The following is a 25,211-nucleotide window of genomic DNA, read 5'->3' as shown; positions in this document are numbered from 1 at the left end:
ACACACACACACACACACACACACACACACACACACACACACACACAGCTTGCTCTCTTCCTAAGATTGTTTTTTGTAACTGGGCTCCAACTTTAAAGACAGCTACACAAAATAGTCAAACGTATGTCCCAAATGACATTTCACCAACACAAACAATTGCATTAGTAAAAAGAAAGTCACAACAGTAAGAATAGTAGATCCTCTACTACTGCATTGACTGAATTTAAATAACAGACTTCAAAATAAATGTTGTCAGGCCTACTGCATTGGATTTCATTATGCAGTATAATAAGGTGTTTCTGTTATTTGGTCCACTCTGTCAGATTTTTCTTGGTCCCACTCTCTGCTCTGAACCTGTGGAGGTCAGAGGTCATTAACGCAGAAAGATTACCATCACATAACAGAGAGCACAGAGCGCTTTGATGTTCTCCGCAGTGGAGAGAAAAGTACAACCTCTTCTGATCTTCAGCTCTGTAACTTTTTTTGTCTTCCTCAGAGAATACTTATCGGGGGATTGTCGAGGCGGCAAGTGGAGGAGTCTGTTTCAACTAAAGGGCCTTTCGGCAGCGTGGGTATGTGCGCCTACTGACACCAATGTACTAAATGTAAACATTTATATGACTGCAGCAAAAACGGTTAGTAATCTGGAGCCATCTCTTGGTATGTTTCTTTGGTAGTGGATGATAAATCAGATAACAGAGAAAAAAACAACAAAGGATTACTTGTGTGTTTACTGTAGTTGGAACTGAAGATGAACTGTGACATGACGGAGAGAGAACAATGTGTTCATGTTTTGTGTGAACTCTGGGACATGTGATGTTTGTGCTGAAGCTTTGCAAAGAAAGAAGAGATGAAAAGAAAGAGAAGACAGAAATGGAGGCTATGCGGGATTTGAATTTTTCTTTATGATTTATCAATGACATTTAGCGGCACCCCCCTGTCCCTCCCTCTTATTTTCCACCTCTTTCCATTGAAAACCGTTGCTCTTCCATCCCAGACTATTTTTATCCAACATTGCATTAGCATAATAAAAAACATGCATGAAAAAAAGATAAACTCAAAGTGACAGCGGCGCCAAAAACCTGGATTTGTGAGGCTTATTTTCATCTTTCTTTCTTGTCTTCTATTCTTTTATGTTTCTCTTTTCTTTTCGCTCAGAAAAATGGAAAGAGACATGCCTTTTCTTTCAGGCTGTGCCTCATTATGGTGCTTTTCAGGTCTGCTCTTTTGTATGAGGCCAGCCCAGTGACGTGCACAAGCATAGCAGAGCAGCCGGTGGATTACCCAGACTCGCGTCGACACTTCGACAGAGCCACCAACCAACTCCAGCAACGCCCCTGCCAAGTGTAGCATGAACGTTACATGCTTTAATAAGTGTAGCCAAAGAGCCACGCCAAGACTAAACAAACAGGAACAGCTGCTGTGCCGCAGACATCGGCGTGGACAATACATCTAGGTCTTTAAACCGGGCCACGGCGATCATAATACTGGACAGAATGTATTACTGTCCACTGATAATCAGCATGCAGTGTGCAGTCTAGCCACACTGAGCACCACATCTCAAACTGAATGCCAATGTGATTAGACATTCAGAAGTGATGGAAGTAATTTTTTTGTCACTGAAAAGCCTGAGGTCACAGACACACAATATGCAGCGTCTAGTTGCTTTACGTTTAGCCTGAAATAAAACATTCTCAAACAATACATGTTGAAATAAATACATTATGAAGTATTATATAAGAACCTGATTCATACTGAATGCGTCTACTGCCAATAATGCAAAGGCTAAGATACATATGCTTACCTGAACAATTACTCATTATTGATCATTTTTCCATCACTTTAACACACGTCTGTTATTTATAAAATAACATCTGTGCATCCATCATTTGATATTTGTTTCAGGCAGAGACAGGTCATCATGCACACATGAGCTGCTCTTATCAATATTTAATACTCACAATAGATCTAATGACTATGTGAAATGTGTTACCTGTAAGACAAACCCACAGATAACTAAAGACTATTTTGTGATGAGATCACACTAGCCTTGATGCCAAATCTGGCCAGGAGCATAAGGGGGGGGGGGGGGGGCCAATGGCTTCTTCCCTACTTCTGGCGCCATTGGTCGGACCACATTCATCTTCAAACTTGGCCTACAAAATTGTATGATTGCATTATTCACAGTTGTGAAGCTATCATGGTGATAAAATCTGTCCAGACAGAAATATAAACACCTAACAAAGTACTCCAAACTGCTTCTGTCATAGTTCCCCCAACAGTAGGCATCTCCAGGACCACATTTTGCCATGATGACACACACACACACACACACACACACACACACACACACACACACACTACCAGTGTAATTACCACCAGCTAGCTAGCTTCTGTTAACTCGTTTTGCTTTCACGGCCATCAACGTCAACCTTGTGCTCATCTGCAGCAGGCAGCTGTTTTTAAGAGATAAAGCTCTAAAGACTGGAGACACGTTTCCCCAAAATATTGGTGGAGACCAAAGAAAAAAGAGATCAAGGGAGAGTGAATATTGGACTTACATTCATCAGGTGGACATAAACACAACTTCAAAATAATGCTAATGTTGCTTTGTATCCAATGGTTATGTACATATTCAACTATTTGTTCACAGGTTTGCCATATCAACTTTATGAAGTGATATGTTGTGTTTACAGCATGTTCCGTTGCCCTCAAGTGCCCCAAAACAAATCAGTTAATGAAGGTTTAATATGCAAAATAACACCTGCACATGAGCGCGCACACACACACAGGTCACAGAAAGCTTTGGAGTCACGGTTTAAGGAATTTCATATTTAAAGTGTTTCAAACATGCTTAAGAATTATATGGGCTTTAGATGGACCTGAAGTGACCCTTCGCCCCAAAGCCTCTGAAATTTCCAAGGAGCAGTCCCAAGACTGTTCTCACTGCGGTGCCATAATGTGGATAGGCAATAACATCTCATAGATGGCTGCTGCATAGCTCTTAAGAGAAAACTTTATTGCAAGTATCCTTGATTAGATTCACAGGGGGGAAATTGAATCTGAAGGTAATATTCTCAGGGGGGAACGGGACAAAAACAGCAGCCAGCGAGCTGTGAGGGTGAGAGACAAAGCATTAAGCCGGCCAAATCCCACAGAAAAAGGGATTTGTCTTTCTAGTCGTTAGAAAGAGAAAGGCCCCCTCAAAACACCCAGGAAACGGTGATGAGGAGAGGAAATTACATTTGAAGAGCTGTAATGCAACACCTACAAGCTTGGTGTGACGGTTTGCAGCATTAGCATTGTAGCCGTCTTCTTTTTGATTCATTCACAAGATAATGGAGTATATTTATCTGAGGTACCCTCACAAACTACAACCGCTGACATCAGAAGACGTTTAATCACGAACTAGGATTTAAGGATAGCTGATGGCTATGCTAAAAGAGAGCACGGTGTCGGCACATTGATGTTCGCTGAAAGTCAATTGTAATACTGGAGGAGAAAAGAGGGGAGCAATCTGCCTTGTACCACGATGTCATGTCGTAATAGACACAGACAAGAAAAGTGGTATTATGGCTGATGTGTGTCATTTAGCAGGCAAGGAAAGAGGAAAAGTTGGTTTCTCCCTCATCCAGCTTTCTCTCTCTTTCATCCCATCTCTTTCTTTCCCTGCTGTTGTTGCTGTTGGGAGACTCCTCCTTCAGGCCAGCCCAGGTTTCAGTGAGTTTGGAGTCCCGCTGCTGATGGTAAAGGTTTCTATGTGTGACGCTATCAGTAAAGCGGGAGATGAGTGAAAGGAGGAGGATGCCAATATGAACATCTTAGCCATCCCTCGATTCCCTTCATTCACTTCTACTGCTCAATTTAACAGAACTACGCTACAGCTGTGTCAGCCTTTACAACAAGATAGTTTCAAAGGCCAAACTAAAATGACGTCAAGTTGCAGTTTACATCCATGTCTTGACCTTTGACCGACAAAATCGAATCAGTAAATGCTCGAGTCGAGGGGTACATCCCAAGTCTCTCATTTGTCATTTCCTTGCTCCTCACTCGAACCGGAAGTTGCATTTTTCTATTAGATCTCTGCAGACGTGCATCTCTGTGGCCTAAATTGTTTGCACCAATTACTGTAAAATACAACTTCAGAGGAGTTTGAGATGGAAGGCAACAGATTTGTGAGGGATTGACATATCGTTGGAAAGAACAAACATGTAAAAAAAAATGAAAAATTTTTTTTTACAGCTGCGACCAAATACTTTTAATTTAAGTTATTTTCCTTGTTGAGGAATTATATTATATAGGAATATTTATCTGGTGAATATTTTTCTGGTTAATCAGATTGTCACTCATTTAGTCTAAAGAATGTCCATCTCAATAAAAACTAAAATAAAACTAAAAAAAGAGAAATGTAGCGAGCAACACATCTTAAAAGCTGGAACCACACGGTTTGATATTTCTGGTTGATAAATTATGTACATGATTACTCAGGTATCAAAATTATAAATGCATAATTAATAAAATCATAACAGGAAAATGATCATACTGTACATATAGCTTATTTGAATGTTTACACATTTATCTCTCATCCCTTTCTGTTGCATTCTTTTATACACAGCCCTGCAGTCCTTTTACCCTTCCATCTATCCGCAGTGCTGACACACACAGCGCACATGCACTTTAATCACTAACACACACACACACAGCGGTTGAAAAGCAATTTTCCATGTCTTCATGAAGAGTGCACATTGAGTTGCTCACTGCAGCTCTTCCCTGATTCTGTAGTCAGCATTAACAGCACGTGGCTTAAACCTACACCCATGTGCACACTAGGACAGGAGCAAAGACACACACACACACGCGCGCGCACACGCACACACACGCACACACACACACACACACACACACACACACACACAAGGTGAAGGCAATACCAGTGTAATTACCACCAGCTAGCTAGCTTCTGGTCCATGTAAAGAAACGTTCACTCGCTCATAGAGTACACAGTTATACACAGCAGGCGAGCTGAATGCATCTAAAAATAGCACCCTATTGGCACCCCCACTGTCATCATTATTCCTTTCATCGTCCTTATCAGCAGTGTGGGGCTCATTCAGTTGGTGGACAGTCAAGCCGCTTTTATGGAGCTTTACTCGCCTCGTGATCATCACCAACATCACCATAACCCCCTCATACCCTTTTTTTTTCCAATTCCTGTCCTACGTCTCTCTTCTCTGATATTTCCATCTTGCATCCCTGAAACCCTTCCTCCTCCTCTTCTTCCCCTCTCTCTGCCTGCTTGGTGGGGAAGCACTGATGAGTGACACCCACCCCAGAGTGGAGAGAACGGGATGAAGGGAGGACAGGAGGGCACATCCCGATGGAGAACCTTTATCTTGGCAGAATAGGCCCATACAACACAGAACTAGCAACTAACAACAGATGAAACGTGGCAAAAAGATGAAATGAAGGATGAGATGATGAAACACTGCAGAGAAGAACAAAAGAGGTGAATAAGTTAAAAGGTGAGACAGGGGAGAATCTCGATGGTGCTCATCTTTTTCATGTTGCAGTCAAATTCTCTGCAGTAATTATTAAACACAACTAGTAGAGATGCATGGATGTATTGGCCGGTTTTCAGCTAATCAGCTAATCAGCTGCCAGTCAGTCTCATATTTCCAAGTTTGTGGACGTCACATTTACACATGTGCCGCCGCCGCATGATAGTTTAACGTCAGCACACAGTGGCACGGACAGTAACGTCACAGCCGCACACACAACATGTCGTCGATGTGAGTGAAGAAGACATGAAGCTCGCAACTTGTCTCAACTGCAAGCCCAAAATAAGCAGTGGAGAAATAAAACAACTCAATCAGACATTAATTCTGTTGTTATTTATTCTCAAGTTCTGCTCATGTGAACGTAGCAGCGCAGTGAGTGTACAGTTTGTCGGTGAATAAATACAACTCCACATGACCAAGCTAAGTTTGTGTGTCCTGCATGGACATGCCCTTGAGGTAAAACCAGCGAAGTTCAGGTGGACTTTAAAATGAAGGTTTAATGCCTTCAACAAACCCTTGGGATCCCTATTTCTGTGGGGGCTCAAACCGTTCCTTCCACGTAAAGATCGCAGTTCCTGCCCTTTGTGGTAAATTACAGACTGAGTTGGGGTAAAACCTTACAAATTCTCAACCCCCACTGTCATTCAACATCTATATTAACTTGGCTTTCTTCAAGCAAGAGGAGGCACCTACAATAGGAACTCCCCACCGCTGCACACCTGTGGCCTGAGAAAAACACACTTCTGTTCTCACAAAGCATGTGTTCCCCCCTCTAAATGAGACCCGTACCAACCTCAGAGACGTCCCCGACCCTCAGCAAAGCCCTCCAAAACAGGAAGGGAGCACTTGAGTTGGGGTTTGATGAGTGAGAGTGGCTCAAGGGGGTTGTCAAAGCTGAGAACGTATAAAGAAGCACACATGGGGAGGTTGGAGGTCAGTTCGGGGACTAAAGGGAAAAGCAGAAGAGAGGTAAAGCAATGCGAGCGTCTTGAAAACTAGAGAGCTGGATAGAAACAGAGAGAAGAAGAACAAAAGAAAGAGGAGAGAGCTCAAGGGTTTGGATGTGATGAGAGCGAACATTGTAACTGAGGCTGTACATGATGAGAGGGATCAAGAGGGACAGAAAAAAGCAGAAAGTGAAAAGGTGATACACTGTTGGCCCGAGTGAAGGAAGATGTTTGCACTGGGAGGCACATTGTGTGGGAAAAGACTTTGGAAAATTGAGAATAAATTAGTGAGAGGCGGCCGACTGAGTAGAAATATTTTGGATCAAAGTAAGAAGGGCCGACAAATCAACAATTTGTTCAGTAATTTGAAGGAGGGCACGCCCCGAAAAAAGCACAAAAACATGAGCGAGAGAGGACAAAAGCATCACTTCTGAGCAATAATCAAAGCAAGAGCGAGCCATTCAGTGAAGAAACGGAACAGTCTCGAGCTATCTCAAGACAATTCACTACAAAGAAAGATGTCATGAAATTTTATGAAAGTTCAGTTTTCCAATAGTGTAGTAAAATGGAGGGCATGCCTTTGTGTGAAAATGTTTACTGCAATATTCTTACCTGAGAGGACGAGGGGACACACTCTGCTTCAAGAGTGCTGAATTTATGTAACTGCCTCAAAAACGGCCTCATCACCATGTAAAAGAAATAACGTCTACAACCATGAAACAATGCCTCAAAATAGTTCCAACCTTAGACAGCACATTGGCTTCCATATTGAATAAATGGAGCATGAAAGAGGAATGAACAGCCAAGGAAGTGCCAAGCAAGAAACCCACCACCCTGCGCCTCAATCTGCTACCAACACGCATACCTTTTCCCCGTCCCTCTGTCTTTGAGTCTATTTCTTTCTCATAATTAAATGCCTGCTCTGTCATGCTCGGGGTTATTTATCAGTGTCAAACTTGTCCTTTTGCCCGTGGTGCTGGACATGTGTTCTCACACTGTTACTCTTAAGCGCTGACAAAGGTGTCCTTCAGATTTGTGCACAAAAAAAGAGCTCTTTTGAATATGTTAGCTACAACATTTTATATTTATTTGTTAACCAAAATTAAAAGGGCAAGTCTGGTGATAAAAAATCCAAACCAAACCAATACTATGAGTATTGCCTGACATGCAAAAGCCTGATATATCTTAACTCTTCTGTACCTTCACTATTGTCCAAAAACACATCAGTAAGCCACACAGTTGCACTGGGTGACATATTCCTTTGTTACGATTCTTTTTTGAGTCAATAAACCATCCTGTAGCAGGAAAAACCTACTAGAGCACTATATGTGCATTAATCCACAGTTTAAAATAGTCCCCAACAAATACATTATTTATTCCTGAGTGATGTTTGCTAAAAGCTACTATTCCCAGCTTTTTCAGGAACCCTTTTTTTTAATAAAAGGTTTATGTTCGTGACCTGCCTTTACAGATCTACATCTTCATAGGGACAAACAGGCTTGGGGCTGAGAATCATATTCAGTACATGTACAGGCTGGGGAAGTCAGAAAGTATTGAGTTACAGACTAATGCAATGTTAACTTAGGTCTTTTCAGGGGCAATATTGCAGTCCTTTAAGAGTTATTGTCAAATTCCAATGATATGCATAAAACTGTTAAAGTCAAAAGCATATTCATGTGAATTCGTGGGTTTTCTCCACGTGGAGGTGTGAGCAGAGAAGTACATGATGCACTGAACAGCTGATCAGTGTCCAGAGACCAGAACTGTGAGATAGTGTGGTAATTCAGACTCAGTTAGAAGTGAATGGTAATTATTTTGTGGGAGGATGATTCTCTCGCAAAGTGGTACCATCTGGATTTGCATTTGGCAGCATGTTTAATAACTGCTACTGTGACCTATCAAACGTGTACCACTGAAAAAAATGAGCCGTTTAGAGCGGGATGAAAAAAATAAAGAATAAGAGAGGCTGAATTGATCTCACACACACACACACACACACACACACGACATGTGACCTTTCACATGAATAAAGTCGTCTAAATGAATGTATGACCCATGCTCACTGGCTGCAGGCCAACAACAGCCTAGCCGTAATGCGGTATGTTGGAGCAGTATTACAACACACACAGTGAAATATGGCACTGTTCTCACATAACCATCATACCGGGAAGAATAATACAATGTGTGGTTTTGTACTGTGAGGAAAATATTGATATGTAAAGAGTATTTCTGTAGCATGATCCACTTAAGAAAGTGGGCCTCCACCTCCTCTTCTGTATTTGAAACTTACATAAGTCGACAGTGGAAATGTGCAAGGTCGACACAGGATCGTAGGAGTGAACTCCCTCTCTTTTGATAAACTGCAGCAGCAGTGCCATTTATGGAGCTACATATAAAACACACATCATAGATCACCCTAAGAAACCCAATTTATTCCGAATATCGTTACAACATTTGGTTGGGTCATGTAAATGATTCACTTGTGCAGGTCATAAATGCCGGCGTGCATCTCGAGAGCAGGACAGAGCTCACCTCTCCTGCCATTAAATCATTCATGACTGTGCAGTGCTGTGGACCACACAGTGCAAGACCTGCCTCCCCCAATCTGTGTCTCCGCTCTGACAGTAAGCACACACACACGCCACTACACTCTTAAGCCCTGCACTAAAATCAACCTCTGCAGACGGCAATTACAAATGCTCATCCAGTCAGGCACACACGTTCAGCCTTGTGTCCACATTCATGAGCTCTGCAGAAGGTTTCGCTGGATACCACTCCTTGGCCGGGGGGGGGGGGTTCCCAAGACATCGTGCTCCCTCTCCTGTCAGGTTGTCCACGAATGACCGAAATGTTCCTGCACTTATTAAGAGCAAATTAACCTCCAGATCCCTCTCCGTCCTCAAATATCTGCTTAATGACTTTGTTGAATTTTGTCCTTAAACAAGCAGCAGCCAGCTTGGGAATCTGGGGCCTTTTAGTGTAACTTCTACTTACTGCATTCTCCCTCTCAACGAGGGAGAGCTCTCCAAACATTTGCTCTTGAGTCGTCCCACCACTTGTCCTCCGGATCCATTTCCTTCCATTTCCCTCCGACCTCTGGCTTTGGGTACATCCCCACAATGTTTGAGCATTCCCATGCCAGTTAGCCAGCTGTTGAAAGGGCCAACCCTAAATCCATCAAGTTACAAACCACAGGCCGGTCTCGCTACTATCCTTTCTATTCAAGGTTCTAGAGGGTGCAGTTTTTAAGTCTCAGACTTCATCTCCCACAAAATAATCTCCTTGATCCAAACCAGTCTGGTTTAAGAGCTTTCAGTGCACTGAAACTGCACTGCTGTCAATGAAAGAAATCCTGCGGTCAGCGAGAAGCGATGCCCAGTCATCTGTTCTCATTTTGCTGCACCTGTCGGCAGTCTTTCACACAGTAAACCACCCAAATCATCCAGTCCACCAGATCAGAACCAGGCATAGCACTACTGTGAACAAATGAGTACATCGCTTTGGACAAAAGCGTATTCATAATAAATAAATGTACTTAATAAAATCCTTGTTGGTGAGTTCCACATGATATAATCTGCTGATGCGGTTATTTATAGGAGCCACCAAAGTTATCTCTGCAGAGAGGCTGGAGGATGGGTTTATGAGGCAGGCGCAGAGGGATGGCGATCCTTTATTGGCAGAATAATAGACGTTTCCCTCATGACAAATAAATCAGACTGTCTGGATCATATGTTGCACCCTTATCCATCTACCCACAATGATCAATAGCATTAATAGCTTTTATAGAGTACTTGACTAACTATACGGTTTCACTGCAGTTTTGGGGGAAATTATATGAATCATTAACCTCTTGAATTCCATCTCTCGGTCGATCAAGACCATGACTGAACAAGCGCAGAAATCCTTAATGAATAATTGATGACTCTGCGTAACAGTATTGCAGAACAGCGTTGAATTGCTGCACTGGATCAGAGGGAGAGGCGGGTGTGAACACAGCTTGTATGTGTACTGCACGCTCGACTGGTATCTGGGGCAATGTGCAACTCTGTATGTGTTCGGTAAAGACTGTGTGTGTGTGTGTGTGTGTGTGTGTGTGTGTGTGTGTGTGTGTGTGTGTGTGTGATGGCTAAACACAATCCGACCGATTCCTTGCAGCAGTGCAGTGCCATGTCCTTCACACCTGCTGTCCACTTGACTCTCTTCAGGACATGGCGGTGTCTAGTGGATGATCATTGAACCAACTGTCAGCCTACTGATTGCATCTTGCCGTGCTGTGAACCTGCTCAGATGCTGACCAAGTCAGGATGAAGTCGAACGTAAATGAGAGCTGACCCTGCTCCGACCAGCAGAGGGAGCCAAGACCAGCTCATCCTTCATCTGTCCTCTGTTATCGTTCCATCTTTAAGAACTAAAATACATGAAACCTGATATTCTACATCACATCTTTGACACAATTGCAGTTTGAAATTCAAACCAAAGCAATTGTCTGGTCTGGTCTGTCAGGAAATCACTACGTTCATCTCCATACAATTATCTTTCCAGCTATTGTTCTCACACTTATCTCTGCTGTAATATCTTGCTATACAACATTTTATATTTGTTTTAATTTTCTTTTAACCATTTGTCATCTTCCTATTTATAGAAACAGACATCTGGATGACAGTGCTGAGCACACCAATGTATGCTCACTCACAGCCACACGGAATATACTGAAAATAAAATGTCTTTTTCACACTTCATTTCATTTTGCATCCAAATCATTTCCAGTTTGCATATTCAGGTGAAGAAGGCAGTGATGCCACAAGCAATGTGGTAAGGTAATGTCCTTAATACACAGTACAGGCTTAGCTTTCACATTTTTTTATTTAAAAAAAATCTTTAACTACTCAAAGTAGAAAACAGCTAGAGTGTTTTACCTTGATTAATGTATTTGACGAGCTTTACAGTAAACAAGGATTCTCTGTCTGGAACATAACGTAAACAACAGAAAGAGAAAGACTACAGAGTGCAGGCTCGTTGATGTGTCAGCAGACAACTCAAAGTGAAGAACACAACAATGCCTTATTCTAAAATGAGAACTGTTGACGCCATATTTATTCCCTCAACAGAATGGCTTGTTGGAAACATGAGCCATATTTTTTACATTCAAGCATACTCCTCTGCTCCACAGCGAGATATTCTGAGCACATTACATAACAACAGAGGCTGAAGTTCAATGACACCACATGTGTGGGAAAAAAAGGCATGTGAAACAAAAATAAACCTAATAAATGAATTAAAACTTTTCTCCAAACATAGTGGAATTACTGAAATCGAATTAAATGAAAGTAAAATAGATTTTAGATTTCCAGAAATAGATCCAAATGTAGATATTAAGTTCAAACTGCAGGAGAAAGTAAACACTGAATTAAATTGTGAAGTAAACATTAAGCATACAATATGTTACATCATAATTATGACTTGAATATGAAAAAAGTAAGCAAGACAGGGTGGGAAAAAATGTAGAGTAAGTAAGTGTTGAAGTGGATTCAGTTTCATCGATTCAGCAGAATGCAAGAATGCAAAAACGACTAGAATGGAGTGTCAGCGGGGATGTGTGGTAAGAGAGCTGAAGAATGATGGAAAAACAACAGTTGGCTCAAGAAAGTTGCTGTATGATGACCGTCAGCCTCCTGACCAAGGACAGACACAAGAGGCCATGGATAGTGTTGTCCTTTTAAATTGTATGGCAGCATTAACACTTCTAAGACTACAACAAATTATCATTTTTATTATACATTTTTCTCCTTATTTTCTTAATTAATCTTTTAACTATTGCAAATATGTTCAACGTACTGGCAGCGCCACAAGAGGAATAAACACTCTGGTTCACTGCTGCACTGCATTAAAAGACGGTTACAAAGCAGAAACGTTACCTGCGTTCGACAAGAGGTAAACAAACTACAACACATGCTCCCAGTGACGGGAGAGGTCAGGAAATGGTCGTTTATTTTCTCTTTTTCACTGATCTTTTTCTCTTTGAGCACCAGACTTCATGGCTTTTTATTTAATTCTCAGTGAAGTTTACTGCACTGACGTTTATTGCTTAACTGGAAAATATCCTTCCACCATTAGATATCTTTTTCAGTGTTTGATAACCACATTTGAGGAATCATTGCAAAGGTTTTTATACTTTAGGCAATGTATCAATGTCGGATGTTTTTCAAACTGCCTAATATCGGTATCTGCCCCCAAAATCCAGTGTCAGCTGGGCTGTATTACACAGAGTCATAGCCTTTACCGTCACAGACCAACCATGCTTACGTTCATGCATACTCAACCCCCAAAGGCCCATTCTGAGGCAGCAAAAACAGGAATGTTTGCCATTTTTGGCTGTTACTGTTAAACTGTTAATTTTCTGTCCATCAATCATGAATTGTTTCACTCTTAACAGGACTGCTCTTGTGAAATAGCTGCAGTTATTTGAATACACACTGACAAATTATGTACGTCTATAGACAGCATACACAGACAGCTAAGAGTTTTACAGCCAACACACCGTTTGCTTCTCAAATCCCTAAAAAGTTTACAAAGATATGTCCAAGAGATTCTAACTTGAATCATTCACAGTTTTATCTACGTATACACATGTGTACACACACACACGCGCGTCAGATGCATTCCAGCAATGTAGGCAAATAAAGGTCTGTGCCGAAGGCTAAGATGGGGCCAAAGTTGGTGCTCTATGGTCTGACAAACGTTTTCTCCATTACCAGCAGACTTAACTGTCCTGCACTGCCTCAAGCTCCGCTGTATATTCTCCTATACTTAGACTCTGCATGGAGGCAGCAGGGGAAAAAAGAAAAGAACAAGAGTGACCACGGGAGCGAGGGAGGAAGTGCTGCTCTATGAAGAGACTACAAAAGGAACAGAAAAAGAGATGAGGGCATAGTGAATGCAGCCAAATGCAGAGTAATCAGGATCCAACTCCAGCAATCAATAAAAATTAATAATTTACCAAAAAAAGACATGCCAGATTATCTTTCTGACTGTCAGTCTCTCCATGTCCCTCTGATCAGGTTGGAAAAGACGCAGTGCTCAACTGCGGTGACCTGTTCCATATGGTAAAGATAGGTTTTCAGTGACGCATGCTGTTGTTCATTAACATGAAATATGGATGTGCGTAAGAGCATACACTGTTAAAGTGTACGCTACATAAAAAAGGACATCATTTCTGGGGGAGATGTGTGAGGTAGTGGTGGTGGTAGAGAGAGGGACTGTTGAGGAGTTGTTTGACAGGAGGAGAGGCACAAGACAATGAGAGAATACAGGAGATAATGTCAGTTGTTCACATAGTGATTGGAAAGTCCTCCGTACAAACACTAGGTGGTGACATCCAACTTTCAAACACAGCAGCCGACACTGTGCTGACTAAGGGCTGGCTGACAGTGGATGTGCGTTTGCCAAGTCTACATACATGTGTGCTTACATGTGATGGTGTGCAAGGTGCGGTTAACCTTGTGAAGCTGCTGCATACACGCACGTTCCCCTTCATCATGAGCAGATACCGCTACAGTCCCCAAGGACCAGCCCCCTCCCTCCTCTGCGATCCAAACTGATTAAATATGACGAAGGAAAATCCAAACAAATGTCTGTTCACTAGATCAAAGGATTTATAAACGGGTGTGGTGGAAGTTGATTATATACCAACACAGCACTCCTGTTTTCTTTTCGCGTCTCCCAAAAACATAAGACTGCCGTAACAGTAAAAATGACTGATGCCCCCAACTCCCTTCCCCGTCTCTCTCTGTTGCTCACTTAATCTATCTTGTTTCTCTCTCTAAATGTGAGATCCATAGTTCTTAATGTAAAATCAGAGGCTGAGAGAGAAGACAGAGAGGTGTTAAAAATCATGAAAGCATGGTCTTGCAGTGTTGCAATGTGCCGCAAGTAACTGCGGCAGAAAGAGAGAGAGGGAGGGAGGGGAGTTGTAGTCTATATTGAAGCAGGAGAATTGATTATGGGAGGGATGAAGGAATGTACTGTAGGAGGGAGGGAGAAAGGGAAAGGGATGGGCACATGGCTCTGCAAATCTCTGGGGTCAGCCAATTAGAGGCTGGGTGACACAACCATCCTGCCAGCTAGTAAATCCTGCGGCACAAGACAACCCACGTGCCTTTGTTCAATGAACGTGTGGCTTGTCCACAGCCACACACATTAAAAAAAAGTGTTAAGTACACAGTGAGATTGGAGGTAGTTAAACACCGGACAGGTAAGTACTTGAGTGGCCAGGGTCGACCGACATACATCAGGACCAGAGAGGGCTCACAAGACAGCTACCCACACAGAGCCAATCCTGTGGGATCCCAAGAGCGCTTCTAAATGCGGCGCCAAAACTCATTGAGTCATTGGAGTGCCGGAGTAAAAGGAAAGCGCCTCTTGTACGACGTGTCACTCGTCATTTTATTTCTTAATAACCAACCGATGAGTTACCGGTTGGTGAGTATCGGGCTGTTGAGTTACATCATGGTGCGTTCACGCTCTATTCAGTAACGATTTGTATTCAGCGAAGGTAAATTATATCATGATGTGTTCAAATGTAGTCCTGTAAAATGTCGTTTTTTTGGCAAGAAACTTCACTTAAATAGTTTCAAAGAGAAGTTTTCGCAAAACAATATAAAATAGATATTAGAGGGAATGATGAATTATATATAACTTTTAATAATGCTACTCTTGACAACACACAAACCGCGGTGTGAATAGTTTATTTTTGAAGTTATTTTTTACGAAAGAAATATTCCATAAAGGACAAATATGTTAGGACCTCACCACAAGGTCGTCCTTCGAAACAAATCAAACTGAGAAAATAGAAATTTGAACATCTATGTTTCCATGACAACTGCGAACTCCATCTGCTGAAGAGAATCATGTGATACGATCAAAAGCTCCGGGACAGCTAACGAGTGGACCTTGTGTTGAAACTATTTTCCAAGGTCAAGAAGGAAATCTCCGATCTCAAATCCTGATTTGGGTGAACTGAACCATTAACATCCGGCAAAACTTCACTTTGATCATTAGTGAAGAACAATGTACAAGCCATTCATTTTAACGGCTAACAGCATATCTGGAAAAACTGAGGTAACAAAAGATTCAATAAGAGATTCGTTAGACTCAGAGAATAAAGGGAAACTTTCTTCAACCAGCTTTGTAATGACCTGCACCTGGAGCTTCCCACGTCTGCTGCTCAGTCGCTAACAGGGTGCGAAACGCGCCACTTCCGGCAAGCTTTTACTCTGGACGCCGGTAACCCAGAGGGAGCCCAAACACAGTTCATTTACACATACCACCCACATTGCAATGATACAAAGCCGGTTGACAATCAGCAAAGTTTCCCTTAAATAGTAATATTATTAAAGCTTAACCATATCCAAAATGGAGCCTGCCATCAGAACCCATTTGTGCGAGTGATGCAACATGTTTTTTTTTTATTTTTTAAGTGCTACTGTACTTTTAACATCAACAAATAACAACCACATTTCCACAGTTTGAGAATTAAGTATAATTAGTAAAACTAAAAATAGCTGTCTACATTGCATTTTCTAGTGTGAAAACAGTCGCCAGTCATTGTTAACTGAAAAAATTGATGGTTACAGAAATAAAACTGTTTCAATTAAGGTAATTAAATAATGTTTACGTGTGCTACGGTACATGTATCGCCCTCAACATATGCATGGATGAATGAATGAAGGCTTGGTTATGTTCTGTGTACATGTTATTGGCCATCCTCCTGGAGAGCACAGCATCACTGTGCATGCTGGGTGGGATGAGGAAAAAGGATCAAATCAAAGTGACACCACCTCTGCCACCGAGGGATTTAGATGAAGGGGTTGACAAATGACTAAGCTTTTAATACCAGGTCCATGATGCTACGACACTATGATGACACTTGACACGAGGATTAGATGACTCAATATATCTGTCATCAGGGAGCATAGAGTGATAAACCATGGCACCAACCAATGCAAAAGTCCTGGTCACGTAATGTCATCATCCGTTACCCAAAAAGACCGCTATAGTCATACGAACTGAACCTGAATCCCTTCCCTAAAAGTTCTACTAAGCTGCTGTAACACATATACTGTATTTCAAGACGCCACTTTGGCCTATGCAGGTCTAATTCAGTCAGGAAATTCAGACTCCAAACATGAACTCAATCTCCTCCTTCCCATCGCATTAAATGAATCAGACGTTGTCTATTGTCCACACTCGGAGAACTGGAACTGTGAATTACAGCCCGGAAGCTGTGCAGCTGTAATGACCTGCTGCACTGCTGGGCTTAGAATTCAATTATTCCTCTTCTCTCTGGTAGACGGGGGAAAAAAAGGAATCATCATATCAATCAGGTAAATAACACCCGTCATTCAATGCAGAGGAAAAGGGTGCAGAGTCACCCTTGGGTCACCCACACTTCTCTGATATGTTTGCCTTCACTCTCCTCTTCTATGGTTCTGCCTCTGGGCTATATTCCTTCAGTCTAAACGCTCATCATCGCAAAACAAAAACTCGCACCCAGTCACTTACACATAAGGTGCTTCCCACACATACAAATATAGTCCTACACATGGCAAGCTTGTTTTCAGCACAAAGAAATACCTGCAAACTTGCAGAATAAATTCTCTGCAATGCAGATCTCTGGATTGTGCCACCTAAGATAATAAGACGGAGTCTTCAGCTATGCTAGAAACTCTGAGGCTGCACACACCAGTGGGATGAAGTCCAACATCAGCATGCTCTCAACGACAATGCTAACATGCTGATGCTAACCATGTATAATGTTTAACATGTTTAAGTACGGCTGAGGCTGTTGGGAATGTGATTCGTTTTTTCAGGTATTTGGTGATAATCCAAAGAATTTGACGAACTGAGATTTTGACCAGATGGTGGCATTCAACTTAGAGTCAGGGTATCGCCAAATGTATTAGATTCATCCTGAGAGGAACATAACTGTCTTAGCAAAATGTCATGGCAATACATCGAATATTTGTTGAGATAATTCACAAAAAAATAGATCAACCTTGTGCTGGCGCTAGGTGACAGGGGATCATCAAGAACAGGGGGAAGCATCCTCTGGGGACCATGATGGATGTTTGTACAATTTTGTTACGACAATCCATCAGATAGTCGTTTGGATTTTGCAGTCTGGTCCAAAGCGGTGGTCCGACGAACAGGCCACAAAAACAGCAAACGTATCCGCAAACACAAATAATTCATAGTAACCTACTCATTTATTCTCCGTTCTTTATTCTGTGTGCTCACGTATGAATATAAAAGGAACCACAGTGACCAAATCATAAGGTCTGTAAAGGTGGATGAGGATAGAAAAATGCATCAAATTGCACAGAACACCTACTGCTGTAAGCTATATGCAGAGCACATCAATACCGTAAGAGGTAGGTTGCCCAATGCAGAGGCTCCTAGTTATCGCACATATACGTCCAAGAGATGCTGCAGAGTCTGAGGATATCAAGGCAGAACTCCGAGTACCTGGACATCAAACTACACTAAGCTCCCTCTCCCACCTCCTGTCCTTCCCTCTCTCAGCATCCAGAAGGAGCTTAAAGGGAAAAGGCTCAGGTTGGTGAACGGACACCAAAAGCTTTCCTTTTTTTTTTTTACAACAAGCTGTCCAGCAATGACCTATAAAATTCCTCTAAGACCATCTTGTATCATATTCTCTCTCTCTCTCTCTCTCTCTACTTTTATTTCCATTTGAATAACCCTGATTTCTCAATTCCTGTTTCAGAGAGTTACCTAACAGCTGCACTATTAGAATAACAACAAGACAGATTAGCGCAATCGGCCAAGGAGAGGGATAGAAAGGAGAATGAAGGGGGAGGCACAGGGGGAAATCTAAGGAAGCCCCTCACAATATGACACATTATTTCACATGCTGTCTCACAAATGAAAGGATTTGACTGTGCAGTGGGAGGACGAAGGCTGCCATTGTTAATATTTCTGGGTGGTTTACTCAAACCTGTTGTTGGGAGTCTAAAGCTTTGATGAAAGCAATGCAGTCCTACGTGTCAGTTTAGTTCAATTACAATCATCAGCTGGGAAACACACCAATAAATGCTCTCGTATACTGCAGGCTTTATAATTACAGAGACGACGACACAAAATAAGCGGATGCTGATGCTTGTGGCTTCAGTTTTAAAATGAAAGAATGAAGCACTGCGGTGAGGATGAAACTATCTATCCTCAGGCTTTGGAGTTTTGGGGAAGCCTAATCCCTGCAGAGAGGGAGTGCCTGCTGGATGCTTGATGCTATTTTGCTCTTGTTTATTTCCTCATTTTTGTATTTTAAAAAAAGATTGGAAAGGGACTTTTGGAGCAGGGTAGTCCTCTCATCTCTCTAATCAAATGAAACTGATTGCCTGTGGTATCTGCTTTGGAATCACTCAGTCTACTCATTAATAAAGACCTGCTATCGCCCTGGTAAAGAGAGGAGGGCGAGGAGAGAGCTGGGGATTGGTGAATTGTCCTCACGTGTGCCTTTCGGCCCTGCTTTAATTAAAGGAGAGTAGGCTGCAGCTCCCGGCCAACCTGCCCCAGCAGCACTTATTGTAGAGCCAGGAGCTGGACTCACTGACACTCATTCCCAGGCTCCATCAACATGAGTGAGTGCCTCCACCAGGCCTGCTGAGTCATCCGTCTAAGGGTTTTCACAGGGCCACCTGAGCCGCGCGCACACACACACACACACACACACACACACACACACACACACACACACATTATTGTCTTTATGAATTCTAAACATAATATTAACTTAATAGCAATCTTAAACCCAAGACTAGGGCTGGGCAATATTAGGGTATTATATTGATATAATCTTACATTTTGAATATCGTGAAATGGCACAAGTGTTATCTCGTCCTGGTTTTAAAGTCTTCATAACAGTAAAGTGATTTTCTGTACTTACCAGCCTGTTCTATTATTTTCCTTTGCACACTTGTCAATATATCCACGTTACTGATGATTATCTATCAAAAATCTCATCTCATGTAAATATTCAGTGAAAGCACCAATGTTCAACCCTACAATGTCAATAATTTTGCGATATTTAATTTATCCATTTTGCCGAGCCCGACCCAACATCTATGTGGAAATCCAATAAAATGCAGTTATGCAGCGACCACATACTGGCTCCAGAAAACCCCAACTGCAGAAGAGTGAAAGCAAAAATATCCAATCCATCTCTCTTAGTTGTATCTGCTTTGAATACCATTTTCTGTCCAATATGAGTTTCCCCACTTTGTCACCCCTAATTCAAAAATCTCTATGAATATGCAGATGTACTGGACACATGAGGTCTCCCTTTTCATTCTCTCAAGGCTGGAGATAGGGTGACAGCAGGACCGGCTCCTTCCAAAAGTAAAACATCCACCTACCAGCACCTCACTGATCAACACTCATATCTTGTCTGTTTAATCTGTACAGAAAACAAAGTGTAAAAACGACACGTGTCCATTTTACGGTGGGTTTTGGCGGGAGAAGTGACTTCCTGAATTGTGGTCCTCACTGTGAGGTTGCCAGGCAACCACTAGTGACTCCAGGAAGTTATTGCTCGGGCCGTGCAGCTGGAGTGGTATTGATCTGCTCATGTAACTATCAGCACGGAAGGGAATACGCGTATTACCCAATGTTTCAAAACATTCTTATATTCTTTAAATAGAAAAATAATAGTTTCAGTTTCATTGATAATAAAATAATAATTAGTTGCAGCCCTTAACGGGAGGACCAGCCATCATCCCTCTAATGACCCTCAGAAGAGGTGAAGAAAAAGGCCACTGTTTGGGACTGAAGCAGATATCGACTGAAGCAAAGTTCCAGATGAGAGACAAACATCCACACGCATAAAAAACGATTTGCATGTTGTAGCAGCAGATAATGAAACGAATTACCATCTGCCAATAGTTTGACCTAAAGAATGTTTCATTGAAAATGCATAACTTTAATCACAGTAGCTAGTAAAGGTACAGGTAAGCAGACAGGCAGAGAGGTGCTAGAGCTGCCTCTGATGGGCTTAGTCACTGCTGCAGCACCCCTAATCCACTGCACCAAACCTGGACATACACTAGAACACACACATGAACACAGCATCCACACCTCCAGCACCAATCTGTTTCACACACCGACACATTAACCTCAGTGAAGGCTCTGCTTCCTGTTCAGACAGGGAGGGTGAGAGATTTTGGAGGGCAGACAGAGACGAGGCTGGAATGCTGATCCACTGCTGCCACCTGTGTTTTATATGAAGATGGAGATAGCACTTAGATAGCACTTTCACTGTTGCAATGTTCGCTGGCAGCCATGTTAGCTGCACAGTCCTGCACCATGGCTACTTTTTAGGGAACCTGAGAGTCTATGCGGCTGACTTTTACCTTTAAGATGCCTGATGGGCTGCGATACACCGCTGCAGCCAACACCTCTGAGTGCCAGACTGTATAAAGCAACAAAGGAGTCATAGTGCATCTGACCAGACTGATTGTATTGATGAGTCTAAGTACCAGCACCACTAAGTGGTCAGTCCTCAGCAGCCATGACTCTTCCTCTGCATTTCACTGCCTTACAAGTAACAGACGAGCTTGACTTAACAGAAACTAGAAGTGCACACAACTGATGACCTTTGAGCTACATCGAACAGAGTCATTAAACCATTAATTGTTTGTCTCATTTTTACACATTTTATGGTTCCAGCTTCTCAAATGTGAGAATTTGCTGCTTTTTCTAGTCATACATACAAGTAAATTCCTGAAAATGTAATTTCTTGTTTGGACAAAAACACCTGACATCACCTTGGGCTCTAGGAAATAATTATGTTAAAAAGGAAATAATTGTCAAATTATATAAAAATCATTTGAACACTTGTTTTGTAAGAGACAGCTGCGTGCCACACCGTTTACATTTGCTGGCAGTTTTAAATATTATATCACAAAAATGCCAACAATTCACCGATTCACTCTTGCTGATTTTTTATCTTCAAAGATGCAAACTAAATAAATGTTTTTTGGACAACATTAGTCATTTAAAAAAAATGGACAATTGATTGATAATGAAATTCATCGTTGGTTGCAGTCTTAATCACAACAACAGCAACAGTAATAGGTGCATATAAAGAGATTTACATATGCATTCCCATGTCAAAATATTGTTACCAGATTAAAACTCACTGAAACTCAAAACTAAAACGTCTTCCTACTAAATGAGCAAATGGCAAATGACACCAGAGAGAAATTCATATTGTTGCATACAAAAATACTGCTCATATATATCCTGAATGGGAGTATTGGGTTTGGTAAACACCCTCGGGGTCATTACAAATCCAACTGAAAGGATTATATGGCTTTTACTACCAAGACAAATTGAGTTTGTTGTTTTGTCAAGACTTTGTAATTGGATGTTTTTAACTTGATTAATTTAACTGTATTACCAATTTTAAGTTGTAACTTGCATATACTCCATGTCATGAAGGGAAATACATTGATTCTTGTTCTGTTTTGTGTTCACAATTCGTGTCCTTCTACATTAGTATTTAAACAGTGATAAAACATACTGCAAATATTTTAAAAAGTTTTTATTCACCAACTACCAAAATTGAGCAGCCAATATGTAAAGAGCGCAAATCTTCAGTCAGTTTAGCAATCAATGCCAGGTGTACATTTCCTGTGATCTTGGAATAATCCTCAATCTTTAAATATGCAAACAGCCGAAAGTGAAAACTGCACATAGATACAATTGTGTGTGTCATGCTGATATGAGACAAACAATACAAACACAGCAAAGCACTAGTTCATACTTCAGGGCCATTCTGGCCGGCTAGATCACTTCACACTGAAGCCGCTTCAGATGTGGACACAAACCTACGTACAGAATTAGGTGAAAATAGGTGCTGACTAGGACAATAGGGCTTTGTTCACATCCTGACAATGCTCATTTTTCAAGAGGAGCAAACTCATCAATAAAAGTAATTTGAGTACAGCATGAGCCACTGCTCAGCAACTGACCTGTGCTGTATAATACCACTACACCATGAAGCCAATTAAAATGGCACTTTCATCCTTTGATGATGAGTTGTTAGCTTTAAGACTCTGGACATTCATCAGCGGACACAGATTTGTTTCCCCACAGAGATGGAAATAATCATGTAAAACACCAACATACATCAGCCACAAGGAGCACACAAGAGGGTGAGCGACTCAAAAGCTCAGCTAGCAGCCCCTAGAGGCCATGGGACCAACTGGACCAAAAAAGAATGAACTAAGGAGGGTCAGAGGAGGAAATGTCATGGCACCATATCGCATGATATCGATGGGGTACAACAAAGTAAAATCTGGACAAGGTGAAAGGCTCACTGCAGTTTGACCAGAGAACATGAAGATGATTGATTAGTTTCACTGTCTGCAGGCAGGGTGTCATAGTAGCCTACTTTATGGGTGAGAAGAACAACTCTGCAATTATCGAAAAGATATTTAATGAAAGACCATAAAGAAATGTTTTCCATTTTAGAAAGTTTTATGAATGGACCACCATCCATTCGAATGTACACAAAAAGCCACAATAAGTTGAAAATATTGGTCACGTAAGTAAAGATCAATTAAAGAAGCTACGAGTAATTCCTTCATATACTAACTCACAATAAATGTTGAAATTATACAGATAAATTGTGCAGGATAAATGGTTGAAAGGCCTCCGGTGAGGAAGGAAAATGAAGCTTGCATAACAAAAGCCTGGTTTGCTGCTAACAAAATTATACAAAAAAAAACAGGTGTGCGTGAGTGTTAGTTAGTATATGCGAACAAAATGTATAAGGTGGTTCGATAAAAATAAAAAGGTGGTTCTGTCACAGAGAAAAGTGTTGACCTTGCCTGCTCCGCGAGGATAGGGACACTCCGAGGTGCAGGTCGATACACAAGAAGGGCTGATGGGACAAATACCGATAAACAGCGGTCGAATGGCAAAGAAAGAAAACAACCAAGTGTGGCTTGGTTTGGTTAACCCCCATGCAATATCAGGAAACTTCTTGAATTACAGACTGTATAATTTGACTACGTAGCTGCCGGCATCAGAGAGGAAACAAAGAGGGCACTGGAGAGAAAGAGAGAGAATCCCCCCAGTGTTAACATCTGCCCCAGAAACCAGGAATGGACGTAAGCTGGTGTTAAAAAAAGGAAGCGAGTTTGGGAGGGGGAGCTGGAGGGGAGTCAGGAAGCTTATTTGAAAGACTTAAGCTGCATCGTTACGTAAGTGATATGGGATCCTCTGAAACCATACACTTTCAGTCAAAGTTGGGATGCATTAGTACCCTCACCCAGACATCTTATCCTTGCCTCATCCATACTGCTAGAGCAGCAGGCTTTCCCTTCTTGAGTCTCATCTTGCCAGACATGAACATACTGCACTTACACACATGCATAAAACGCACCCACACAAGCATCTCAGTGCCTACTTTCACACTCCTGGTCTTTACAGCCAAACGTTGATCAGTCAATCAAGACAGGTTAGAGGTGGAGAATTTGGCGGCGAAGCCGTACAGTAACTCATGTCAGTCATCGACAGACAGAGAAGTGGCATGTGTATGTGTGTGTCTGTGATGAAACGATTGCATCCGACTCTTCTACAAAAAGAGCGGAGGAGCAAACCCCTCCTGAGAGACAGCTACTTCAGGTGTATCTGAGTCCCATCACTTTTCCCTCTCTTTCTTTCTTGCACAACAAAAAAAATAAAAAAATCCAATCCCTACACCAGCCTTCCAGCCCTGCCTCCACTCTCTGTGAAAGTGGAAGCTGTACTGTGTGTCCGTCCATAACACTGTCTCTACTGCATCAGCATCAGATTGGTTTACAGCCAGCCTGGCAAGGTGCAGACTCGCTCTTGGTTGCTGAGGACCAATTTCCCACCAATACACAACAGCACAATCTGCGGATGATTCATTATCATTCATGAGTTTGAGAGAAAATCCAACGAGAGGCCAGAGGAATAAAGTCGACTCGGCAGCTTGGTGATATGTCCCTGCAGGCGACGACTGGCGGAGCAGAGATTTATTGTGTACAACGAGCCCTGCCAGTCACTCCAGCGCTGCCTGGGACTTCTCAGTCAGACACAAGTCTGCAGGTATTGCTCTGCAGTAATTAATATGACATATAGAGAAAAAGCTGAAAAGAGTACAGACTGTTTTGAGGAAATTGGCAAGCTCACTGTCCTCGTGAAAAATTAGTGCTGTAGTGAAATTTAGCTCACTGACACCATACCGCAGTGTAAAAACAAACAAAGAAAAAGAGAGAGATGTGAAGAGGGACAGAGTCACAGTGAGAGGTAGAGTACTACACTGCCTTATCAGACGGCTTAGACAGGACAGTCAATAAAGCAGGTATAAAGCAGTCAAGGGGAGAAGGAAAGCATGCAGTGTGTTGTACCGTTTCCCCTCGTCTGTATGCACAGGACATACATGTGTGCCAGGGAGACTGTGTGTACACACAGGAGAAACACACTCATGACTGAGTTTCCATGTGTGCCCCGGCACCCCTGACCACAGCTTAGCATGACAGAGAAAGAAAAGGGGGGTGGGGGGGGCATCCAACCTTCCTGCCCCCCTCTCGGGCCAGCCCTCCCTCCCCACCCTAAGCACGTCACCCCACCCCTGACTACCCCACCTGAGAATAGTCCC

The 25,211-nt window shown here is 42.1% G+C and overlaps 1 protein-coding gene across 14 annotated transcripts in view; it reads right to left on the bottom strand.

The window, feature by feature from the left end:
• The window catches only part of ank1a (ankyrin 1, erythrocytic a), a 77,593-nt gene that overhangs the window by 51,809 nt on the left and 573 nt on the right, over positions 1-25,211 (bottom strand). Inside the window, exon 1 of one of the 14 annotated variants that reach the window (XM_031856397.1) lies at positions 3-25,157. The exons of the other annotated variants lie outside the window; for them this stretch is intronic. The gene's annotated coding sequence lies outside the window, so the exon portion shown is untranslated. Of the gene's footprint in view, positions 1-2; positions 25,158-25,211 lie in introns of those variants that run through there. 14 annotated transcript variants of the gene reach the window in all.

The sequence above is a fragment of the Anarrhichthys ocellatus genome, unplaced genomic scaffold (genome assembly GCF_004355925.1).
Source record: "Anarrhichthys ocellatus isolate YVR2014 unplaced genomic scaffold, GSC_Weel_1.0 scaffold17, whole genome shotgun sequence".
Lineage (NCBI taxonomy): Eukaryota > Metazoa > Chordata > Actinopteri > Perciformes > Anarhichadidae > Anarrhichthys > Anarrhichthys ocellatus.
The sequence above is the reverse complement of the archived record's forward strand: the minus strand, read 5'-3'. Positions and strand labels throughout refer to the sequence as shown.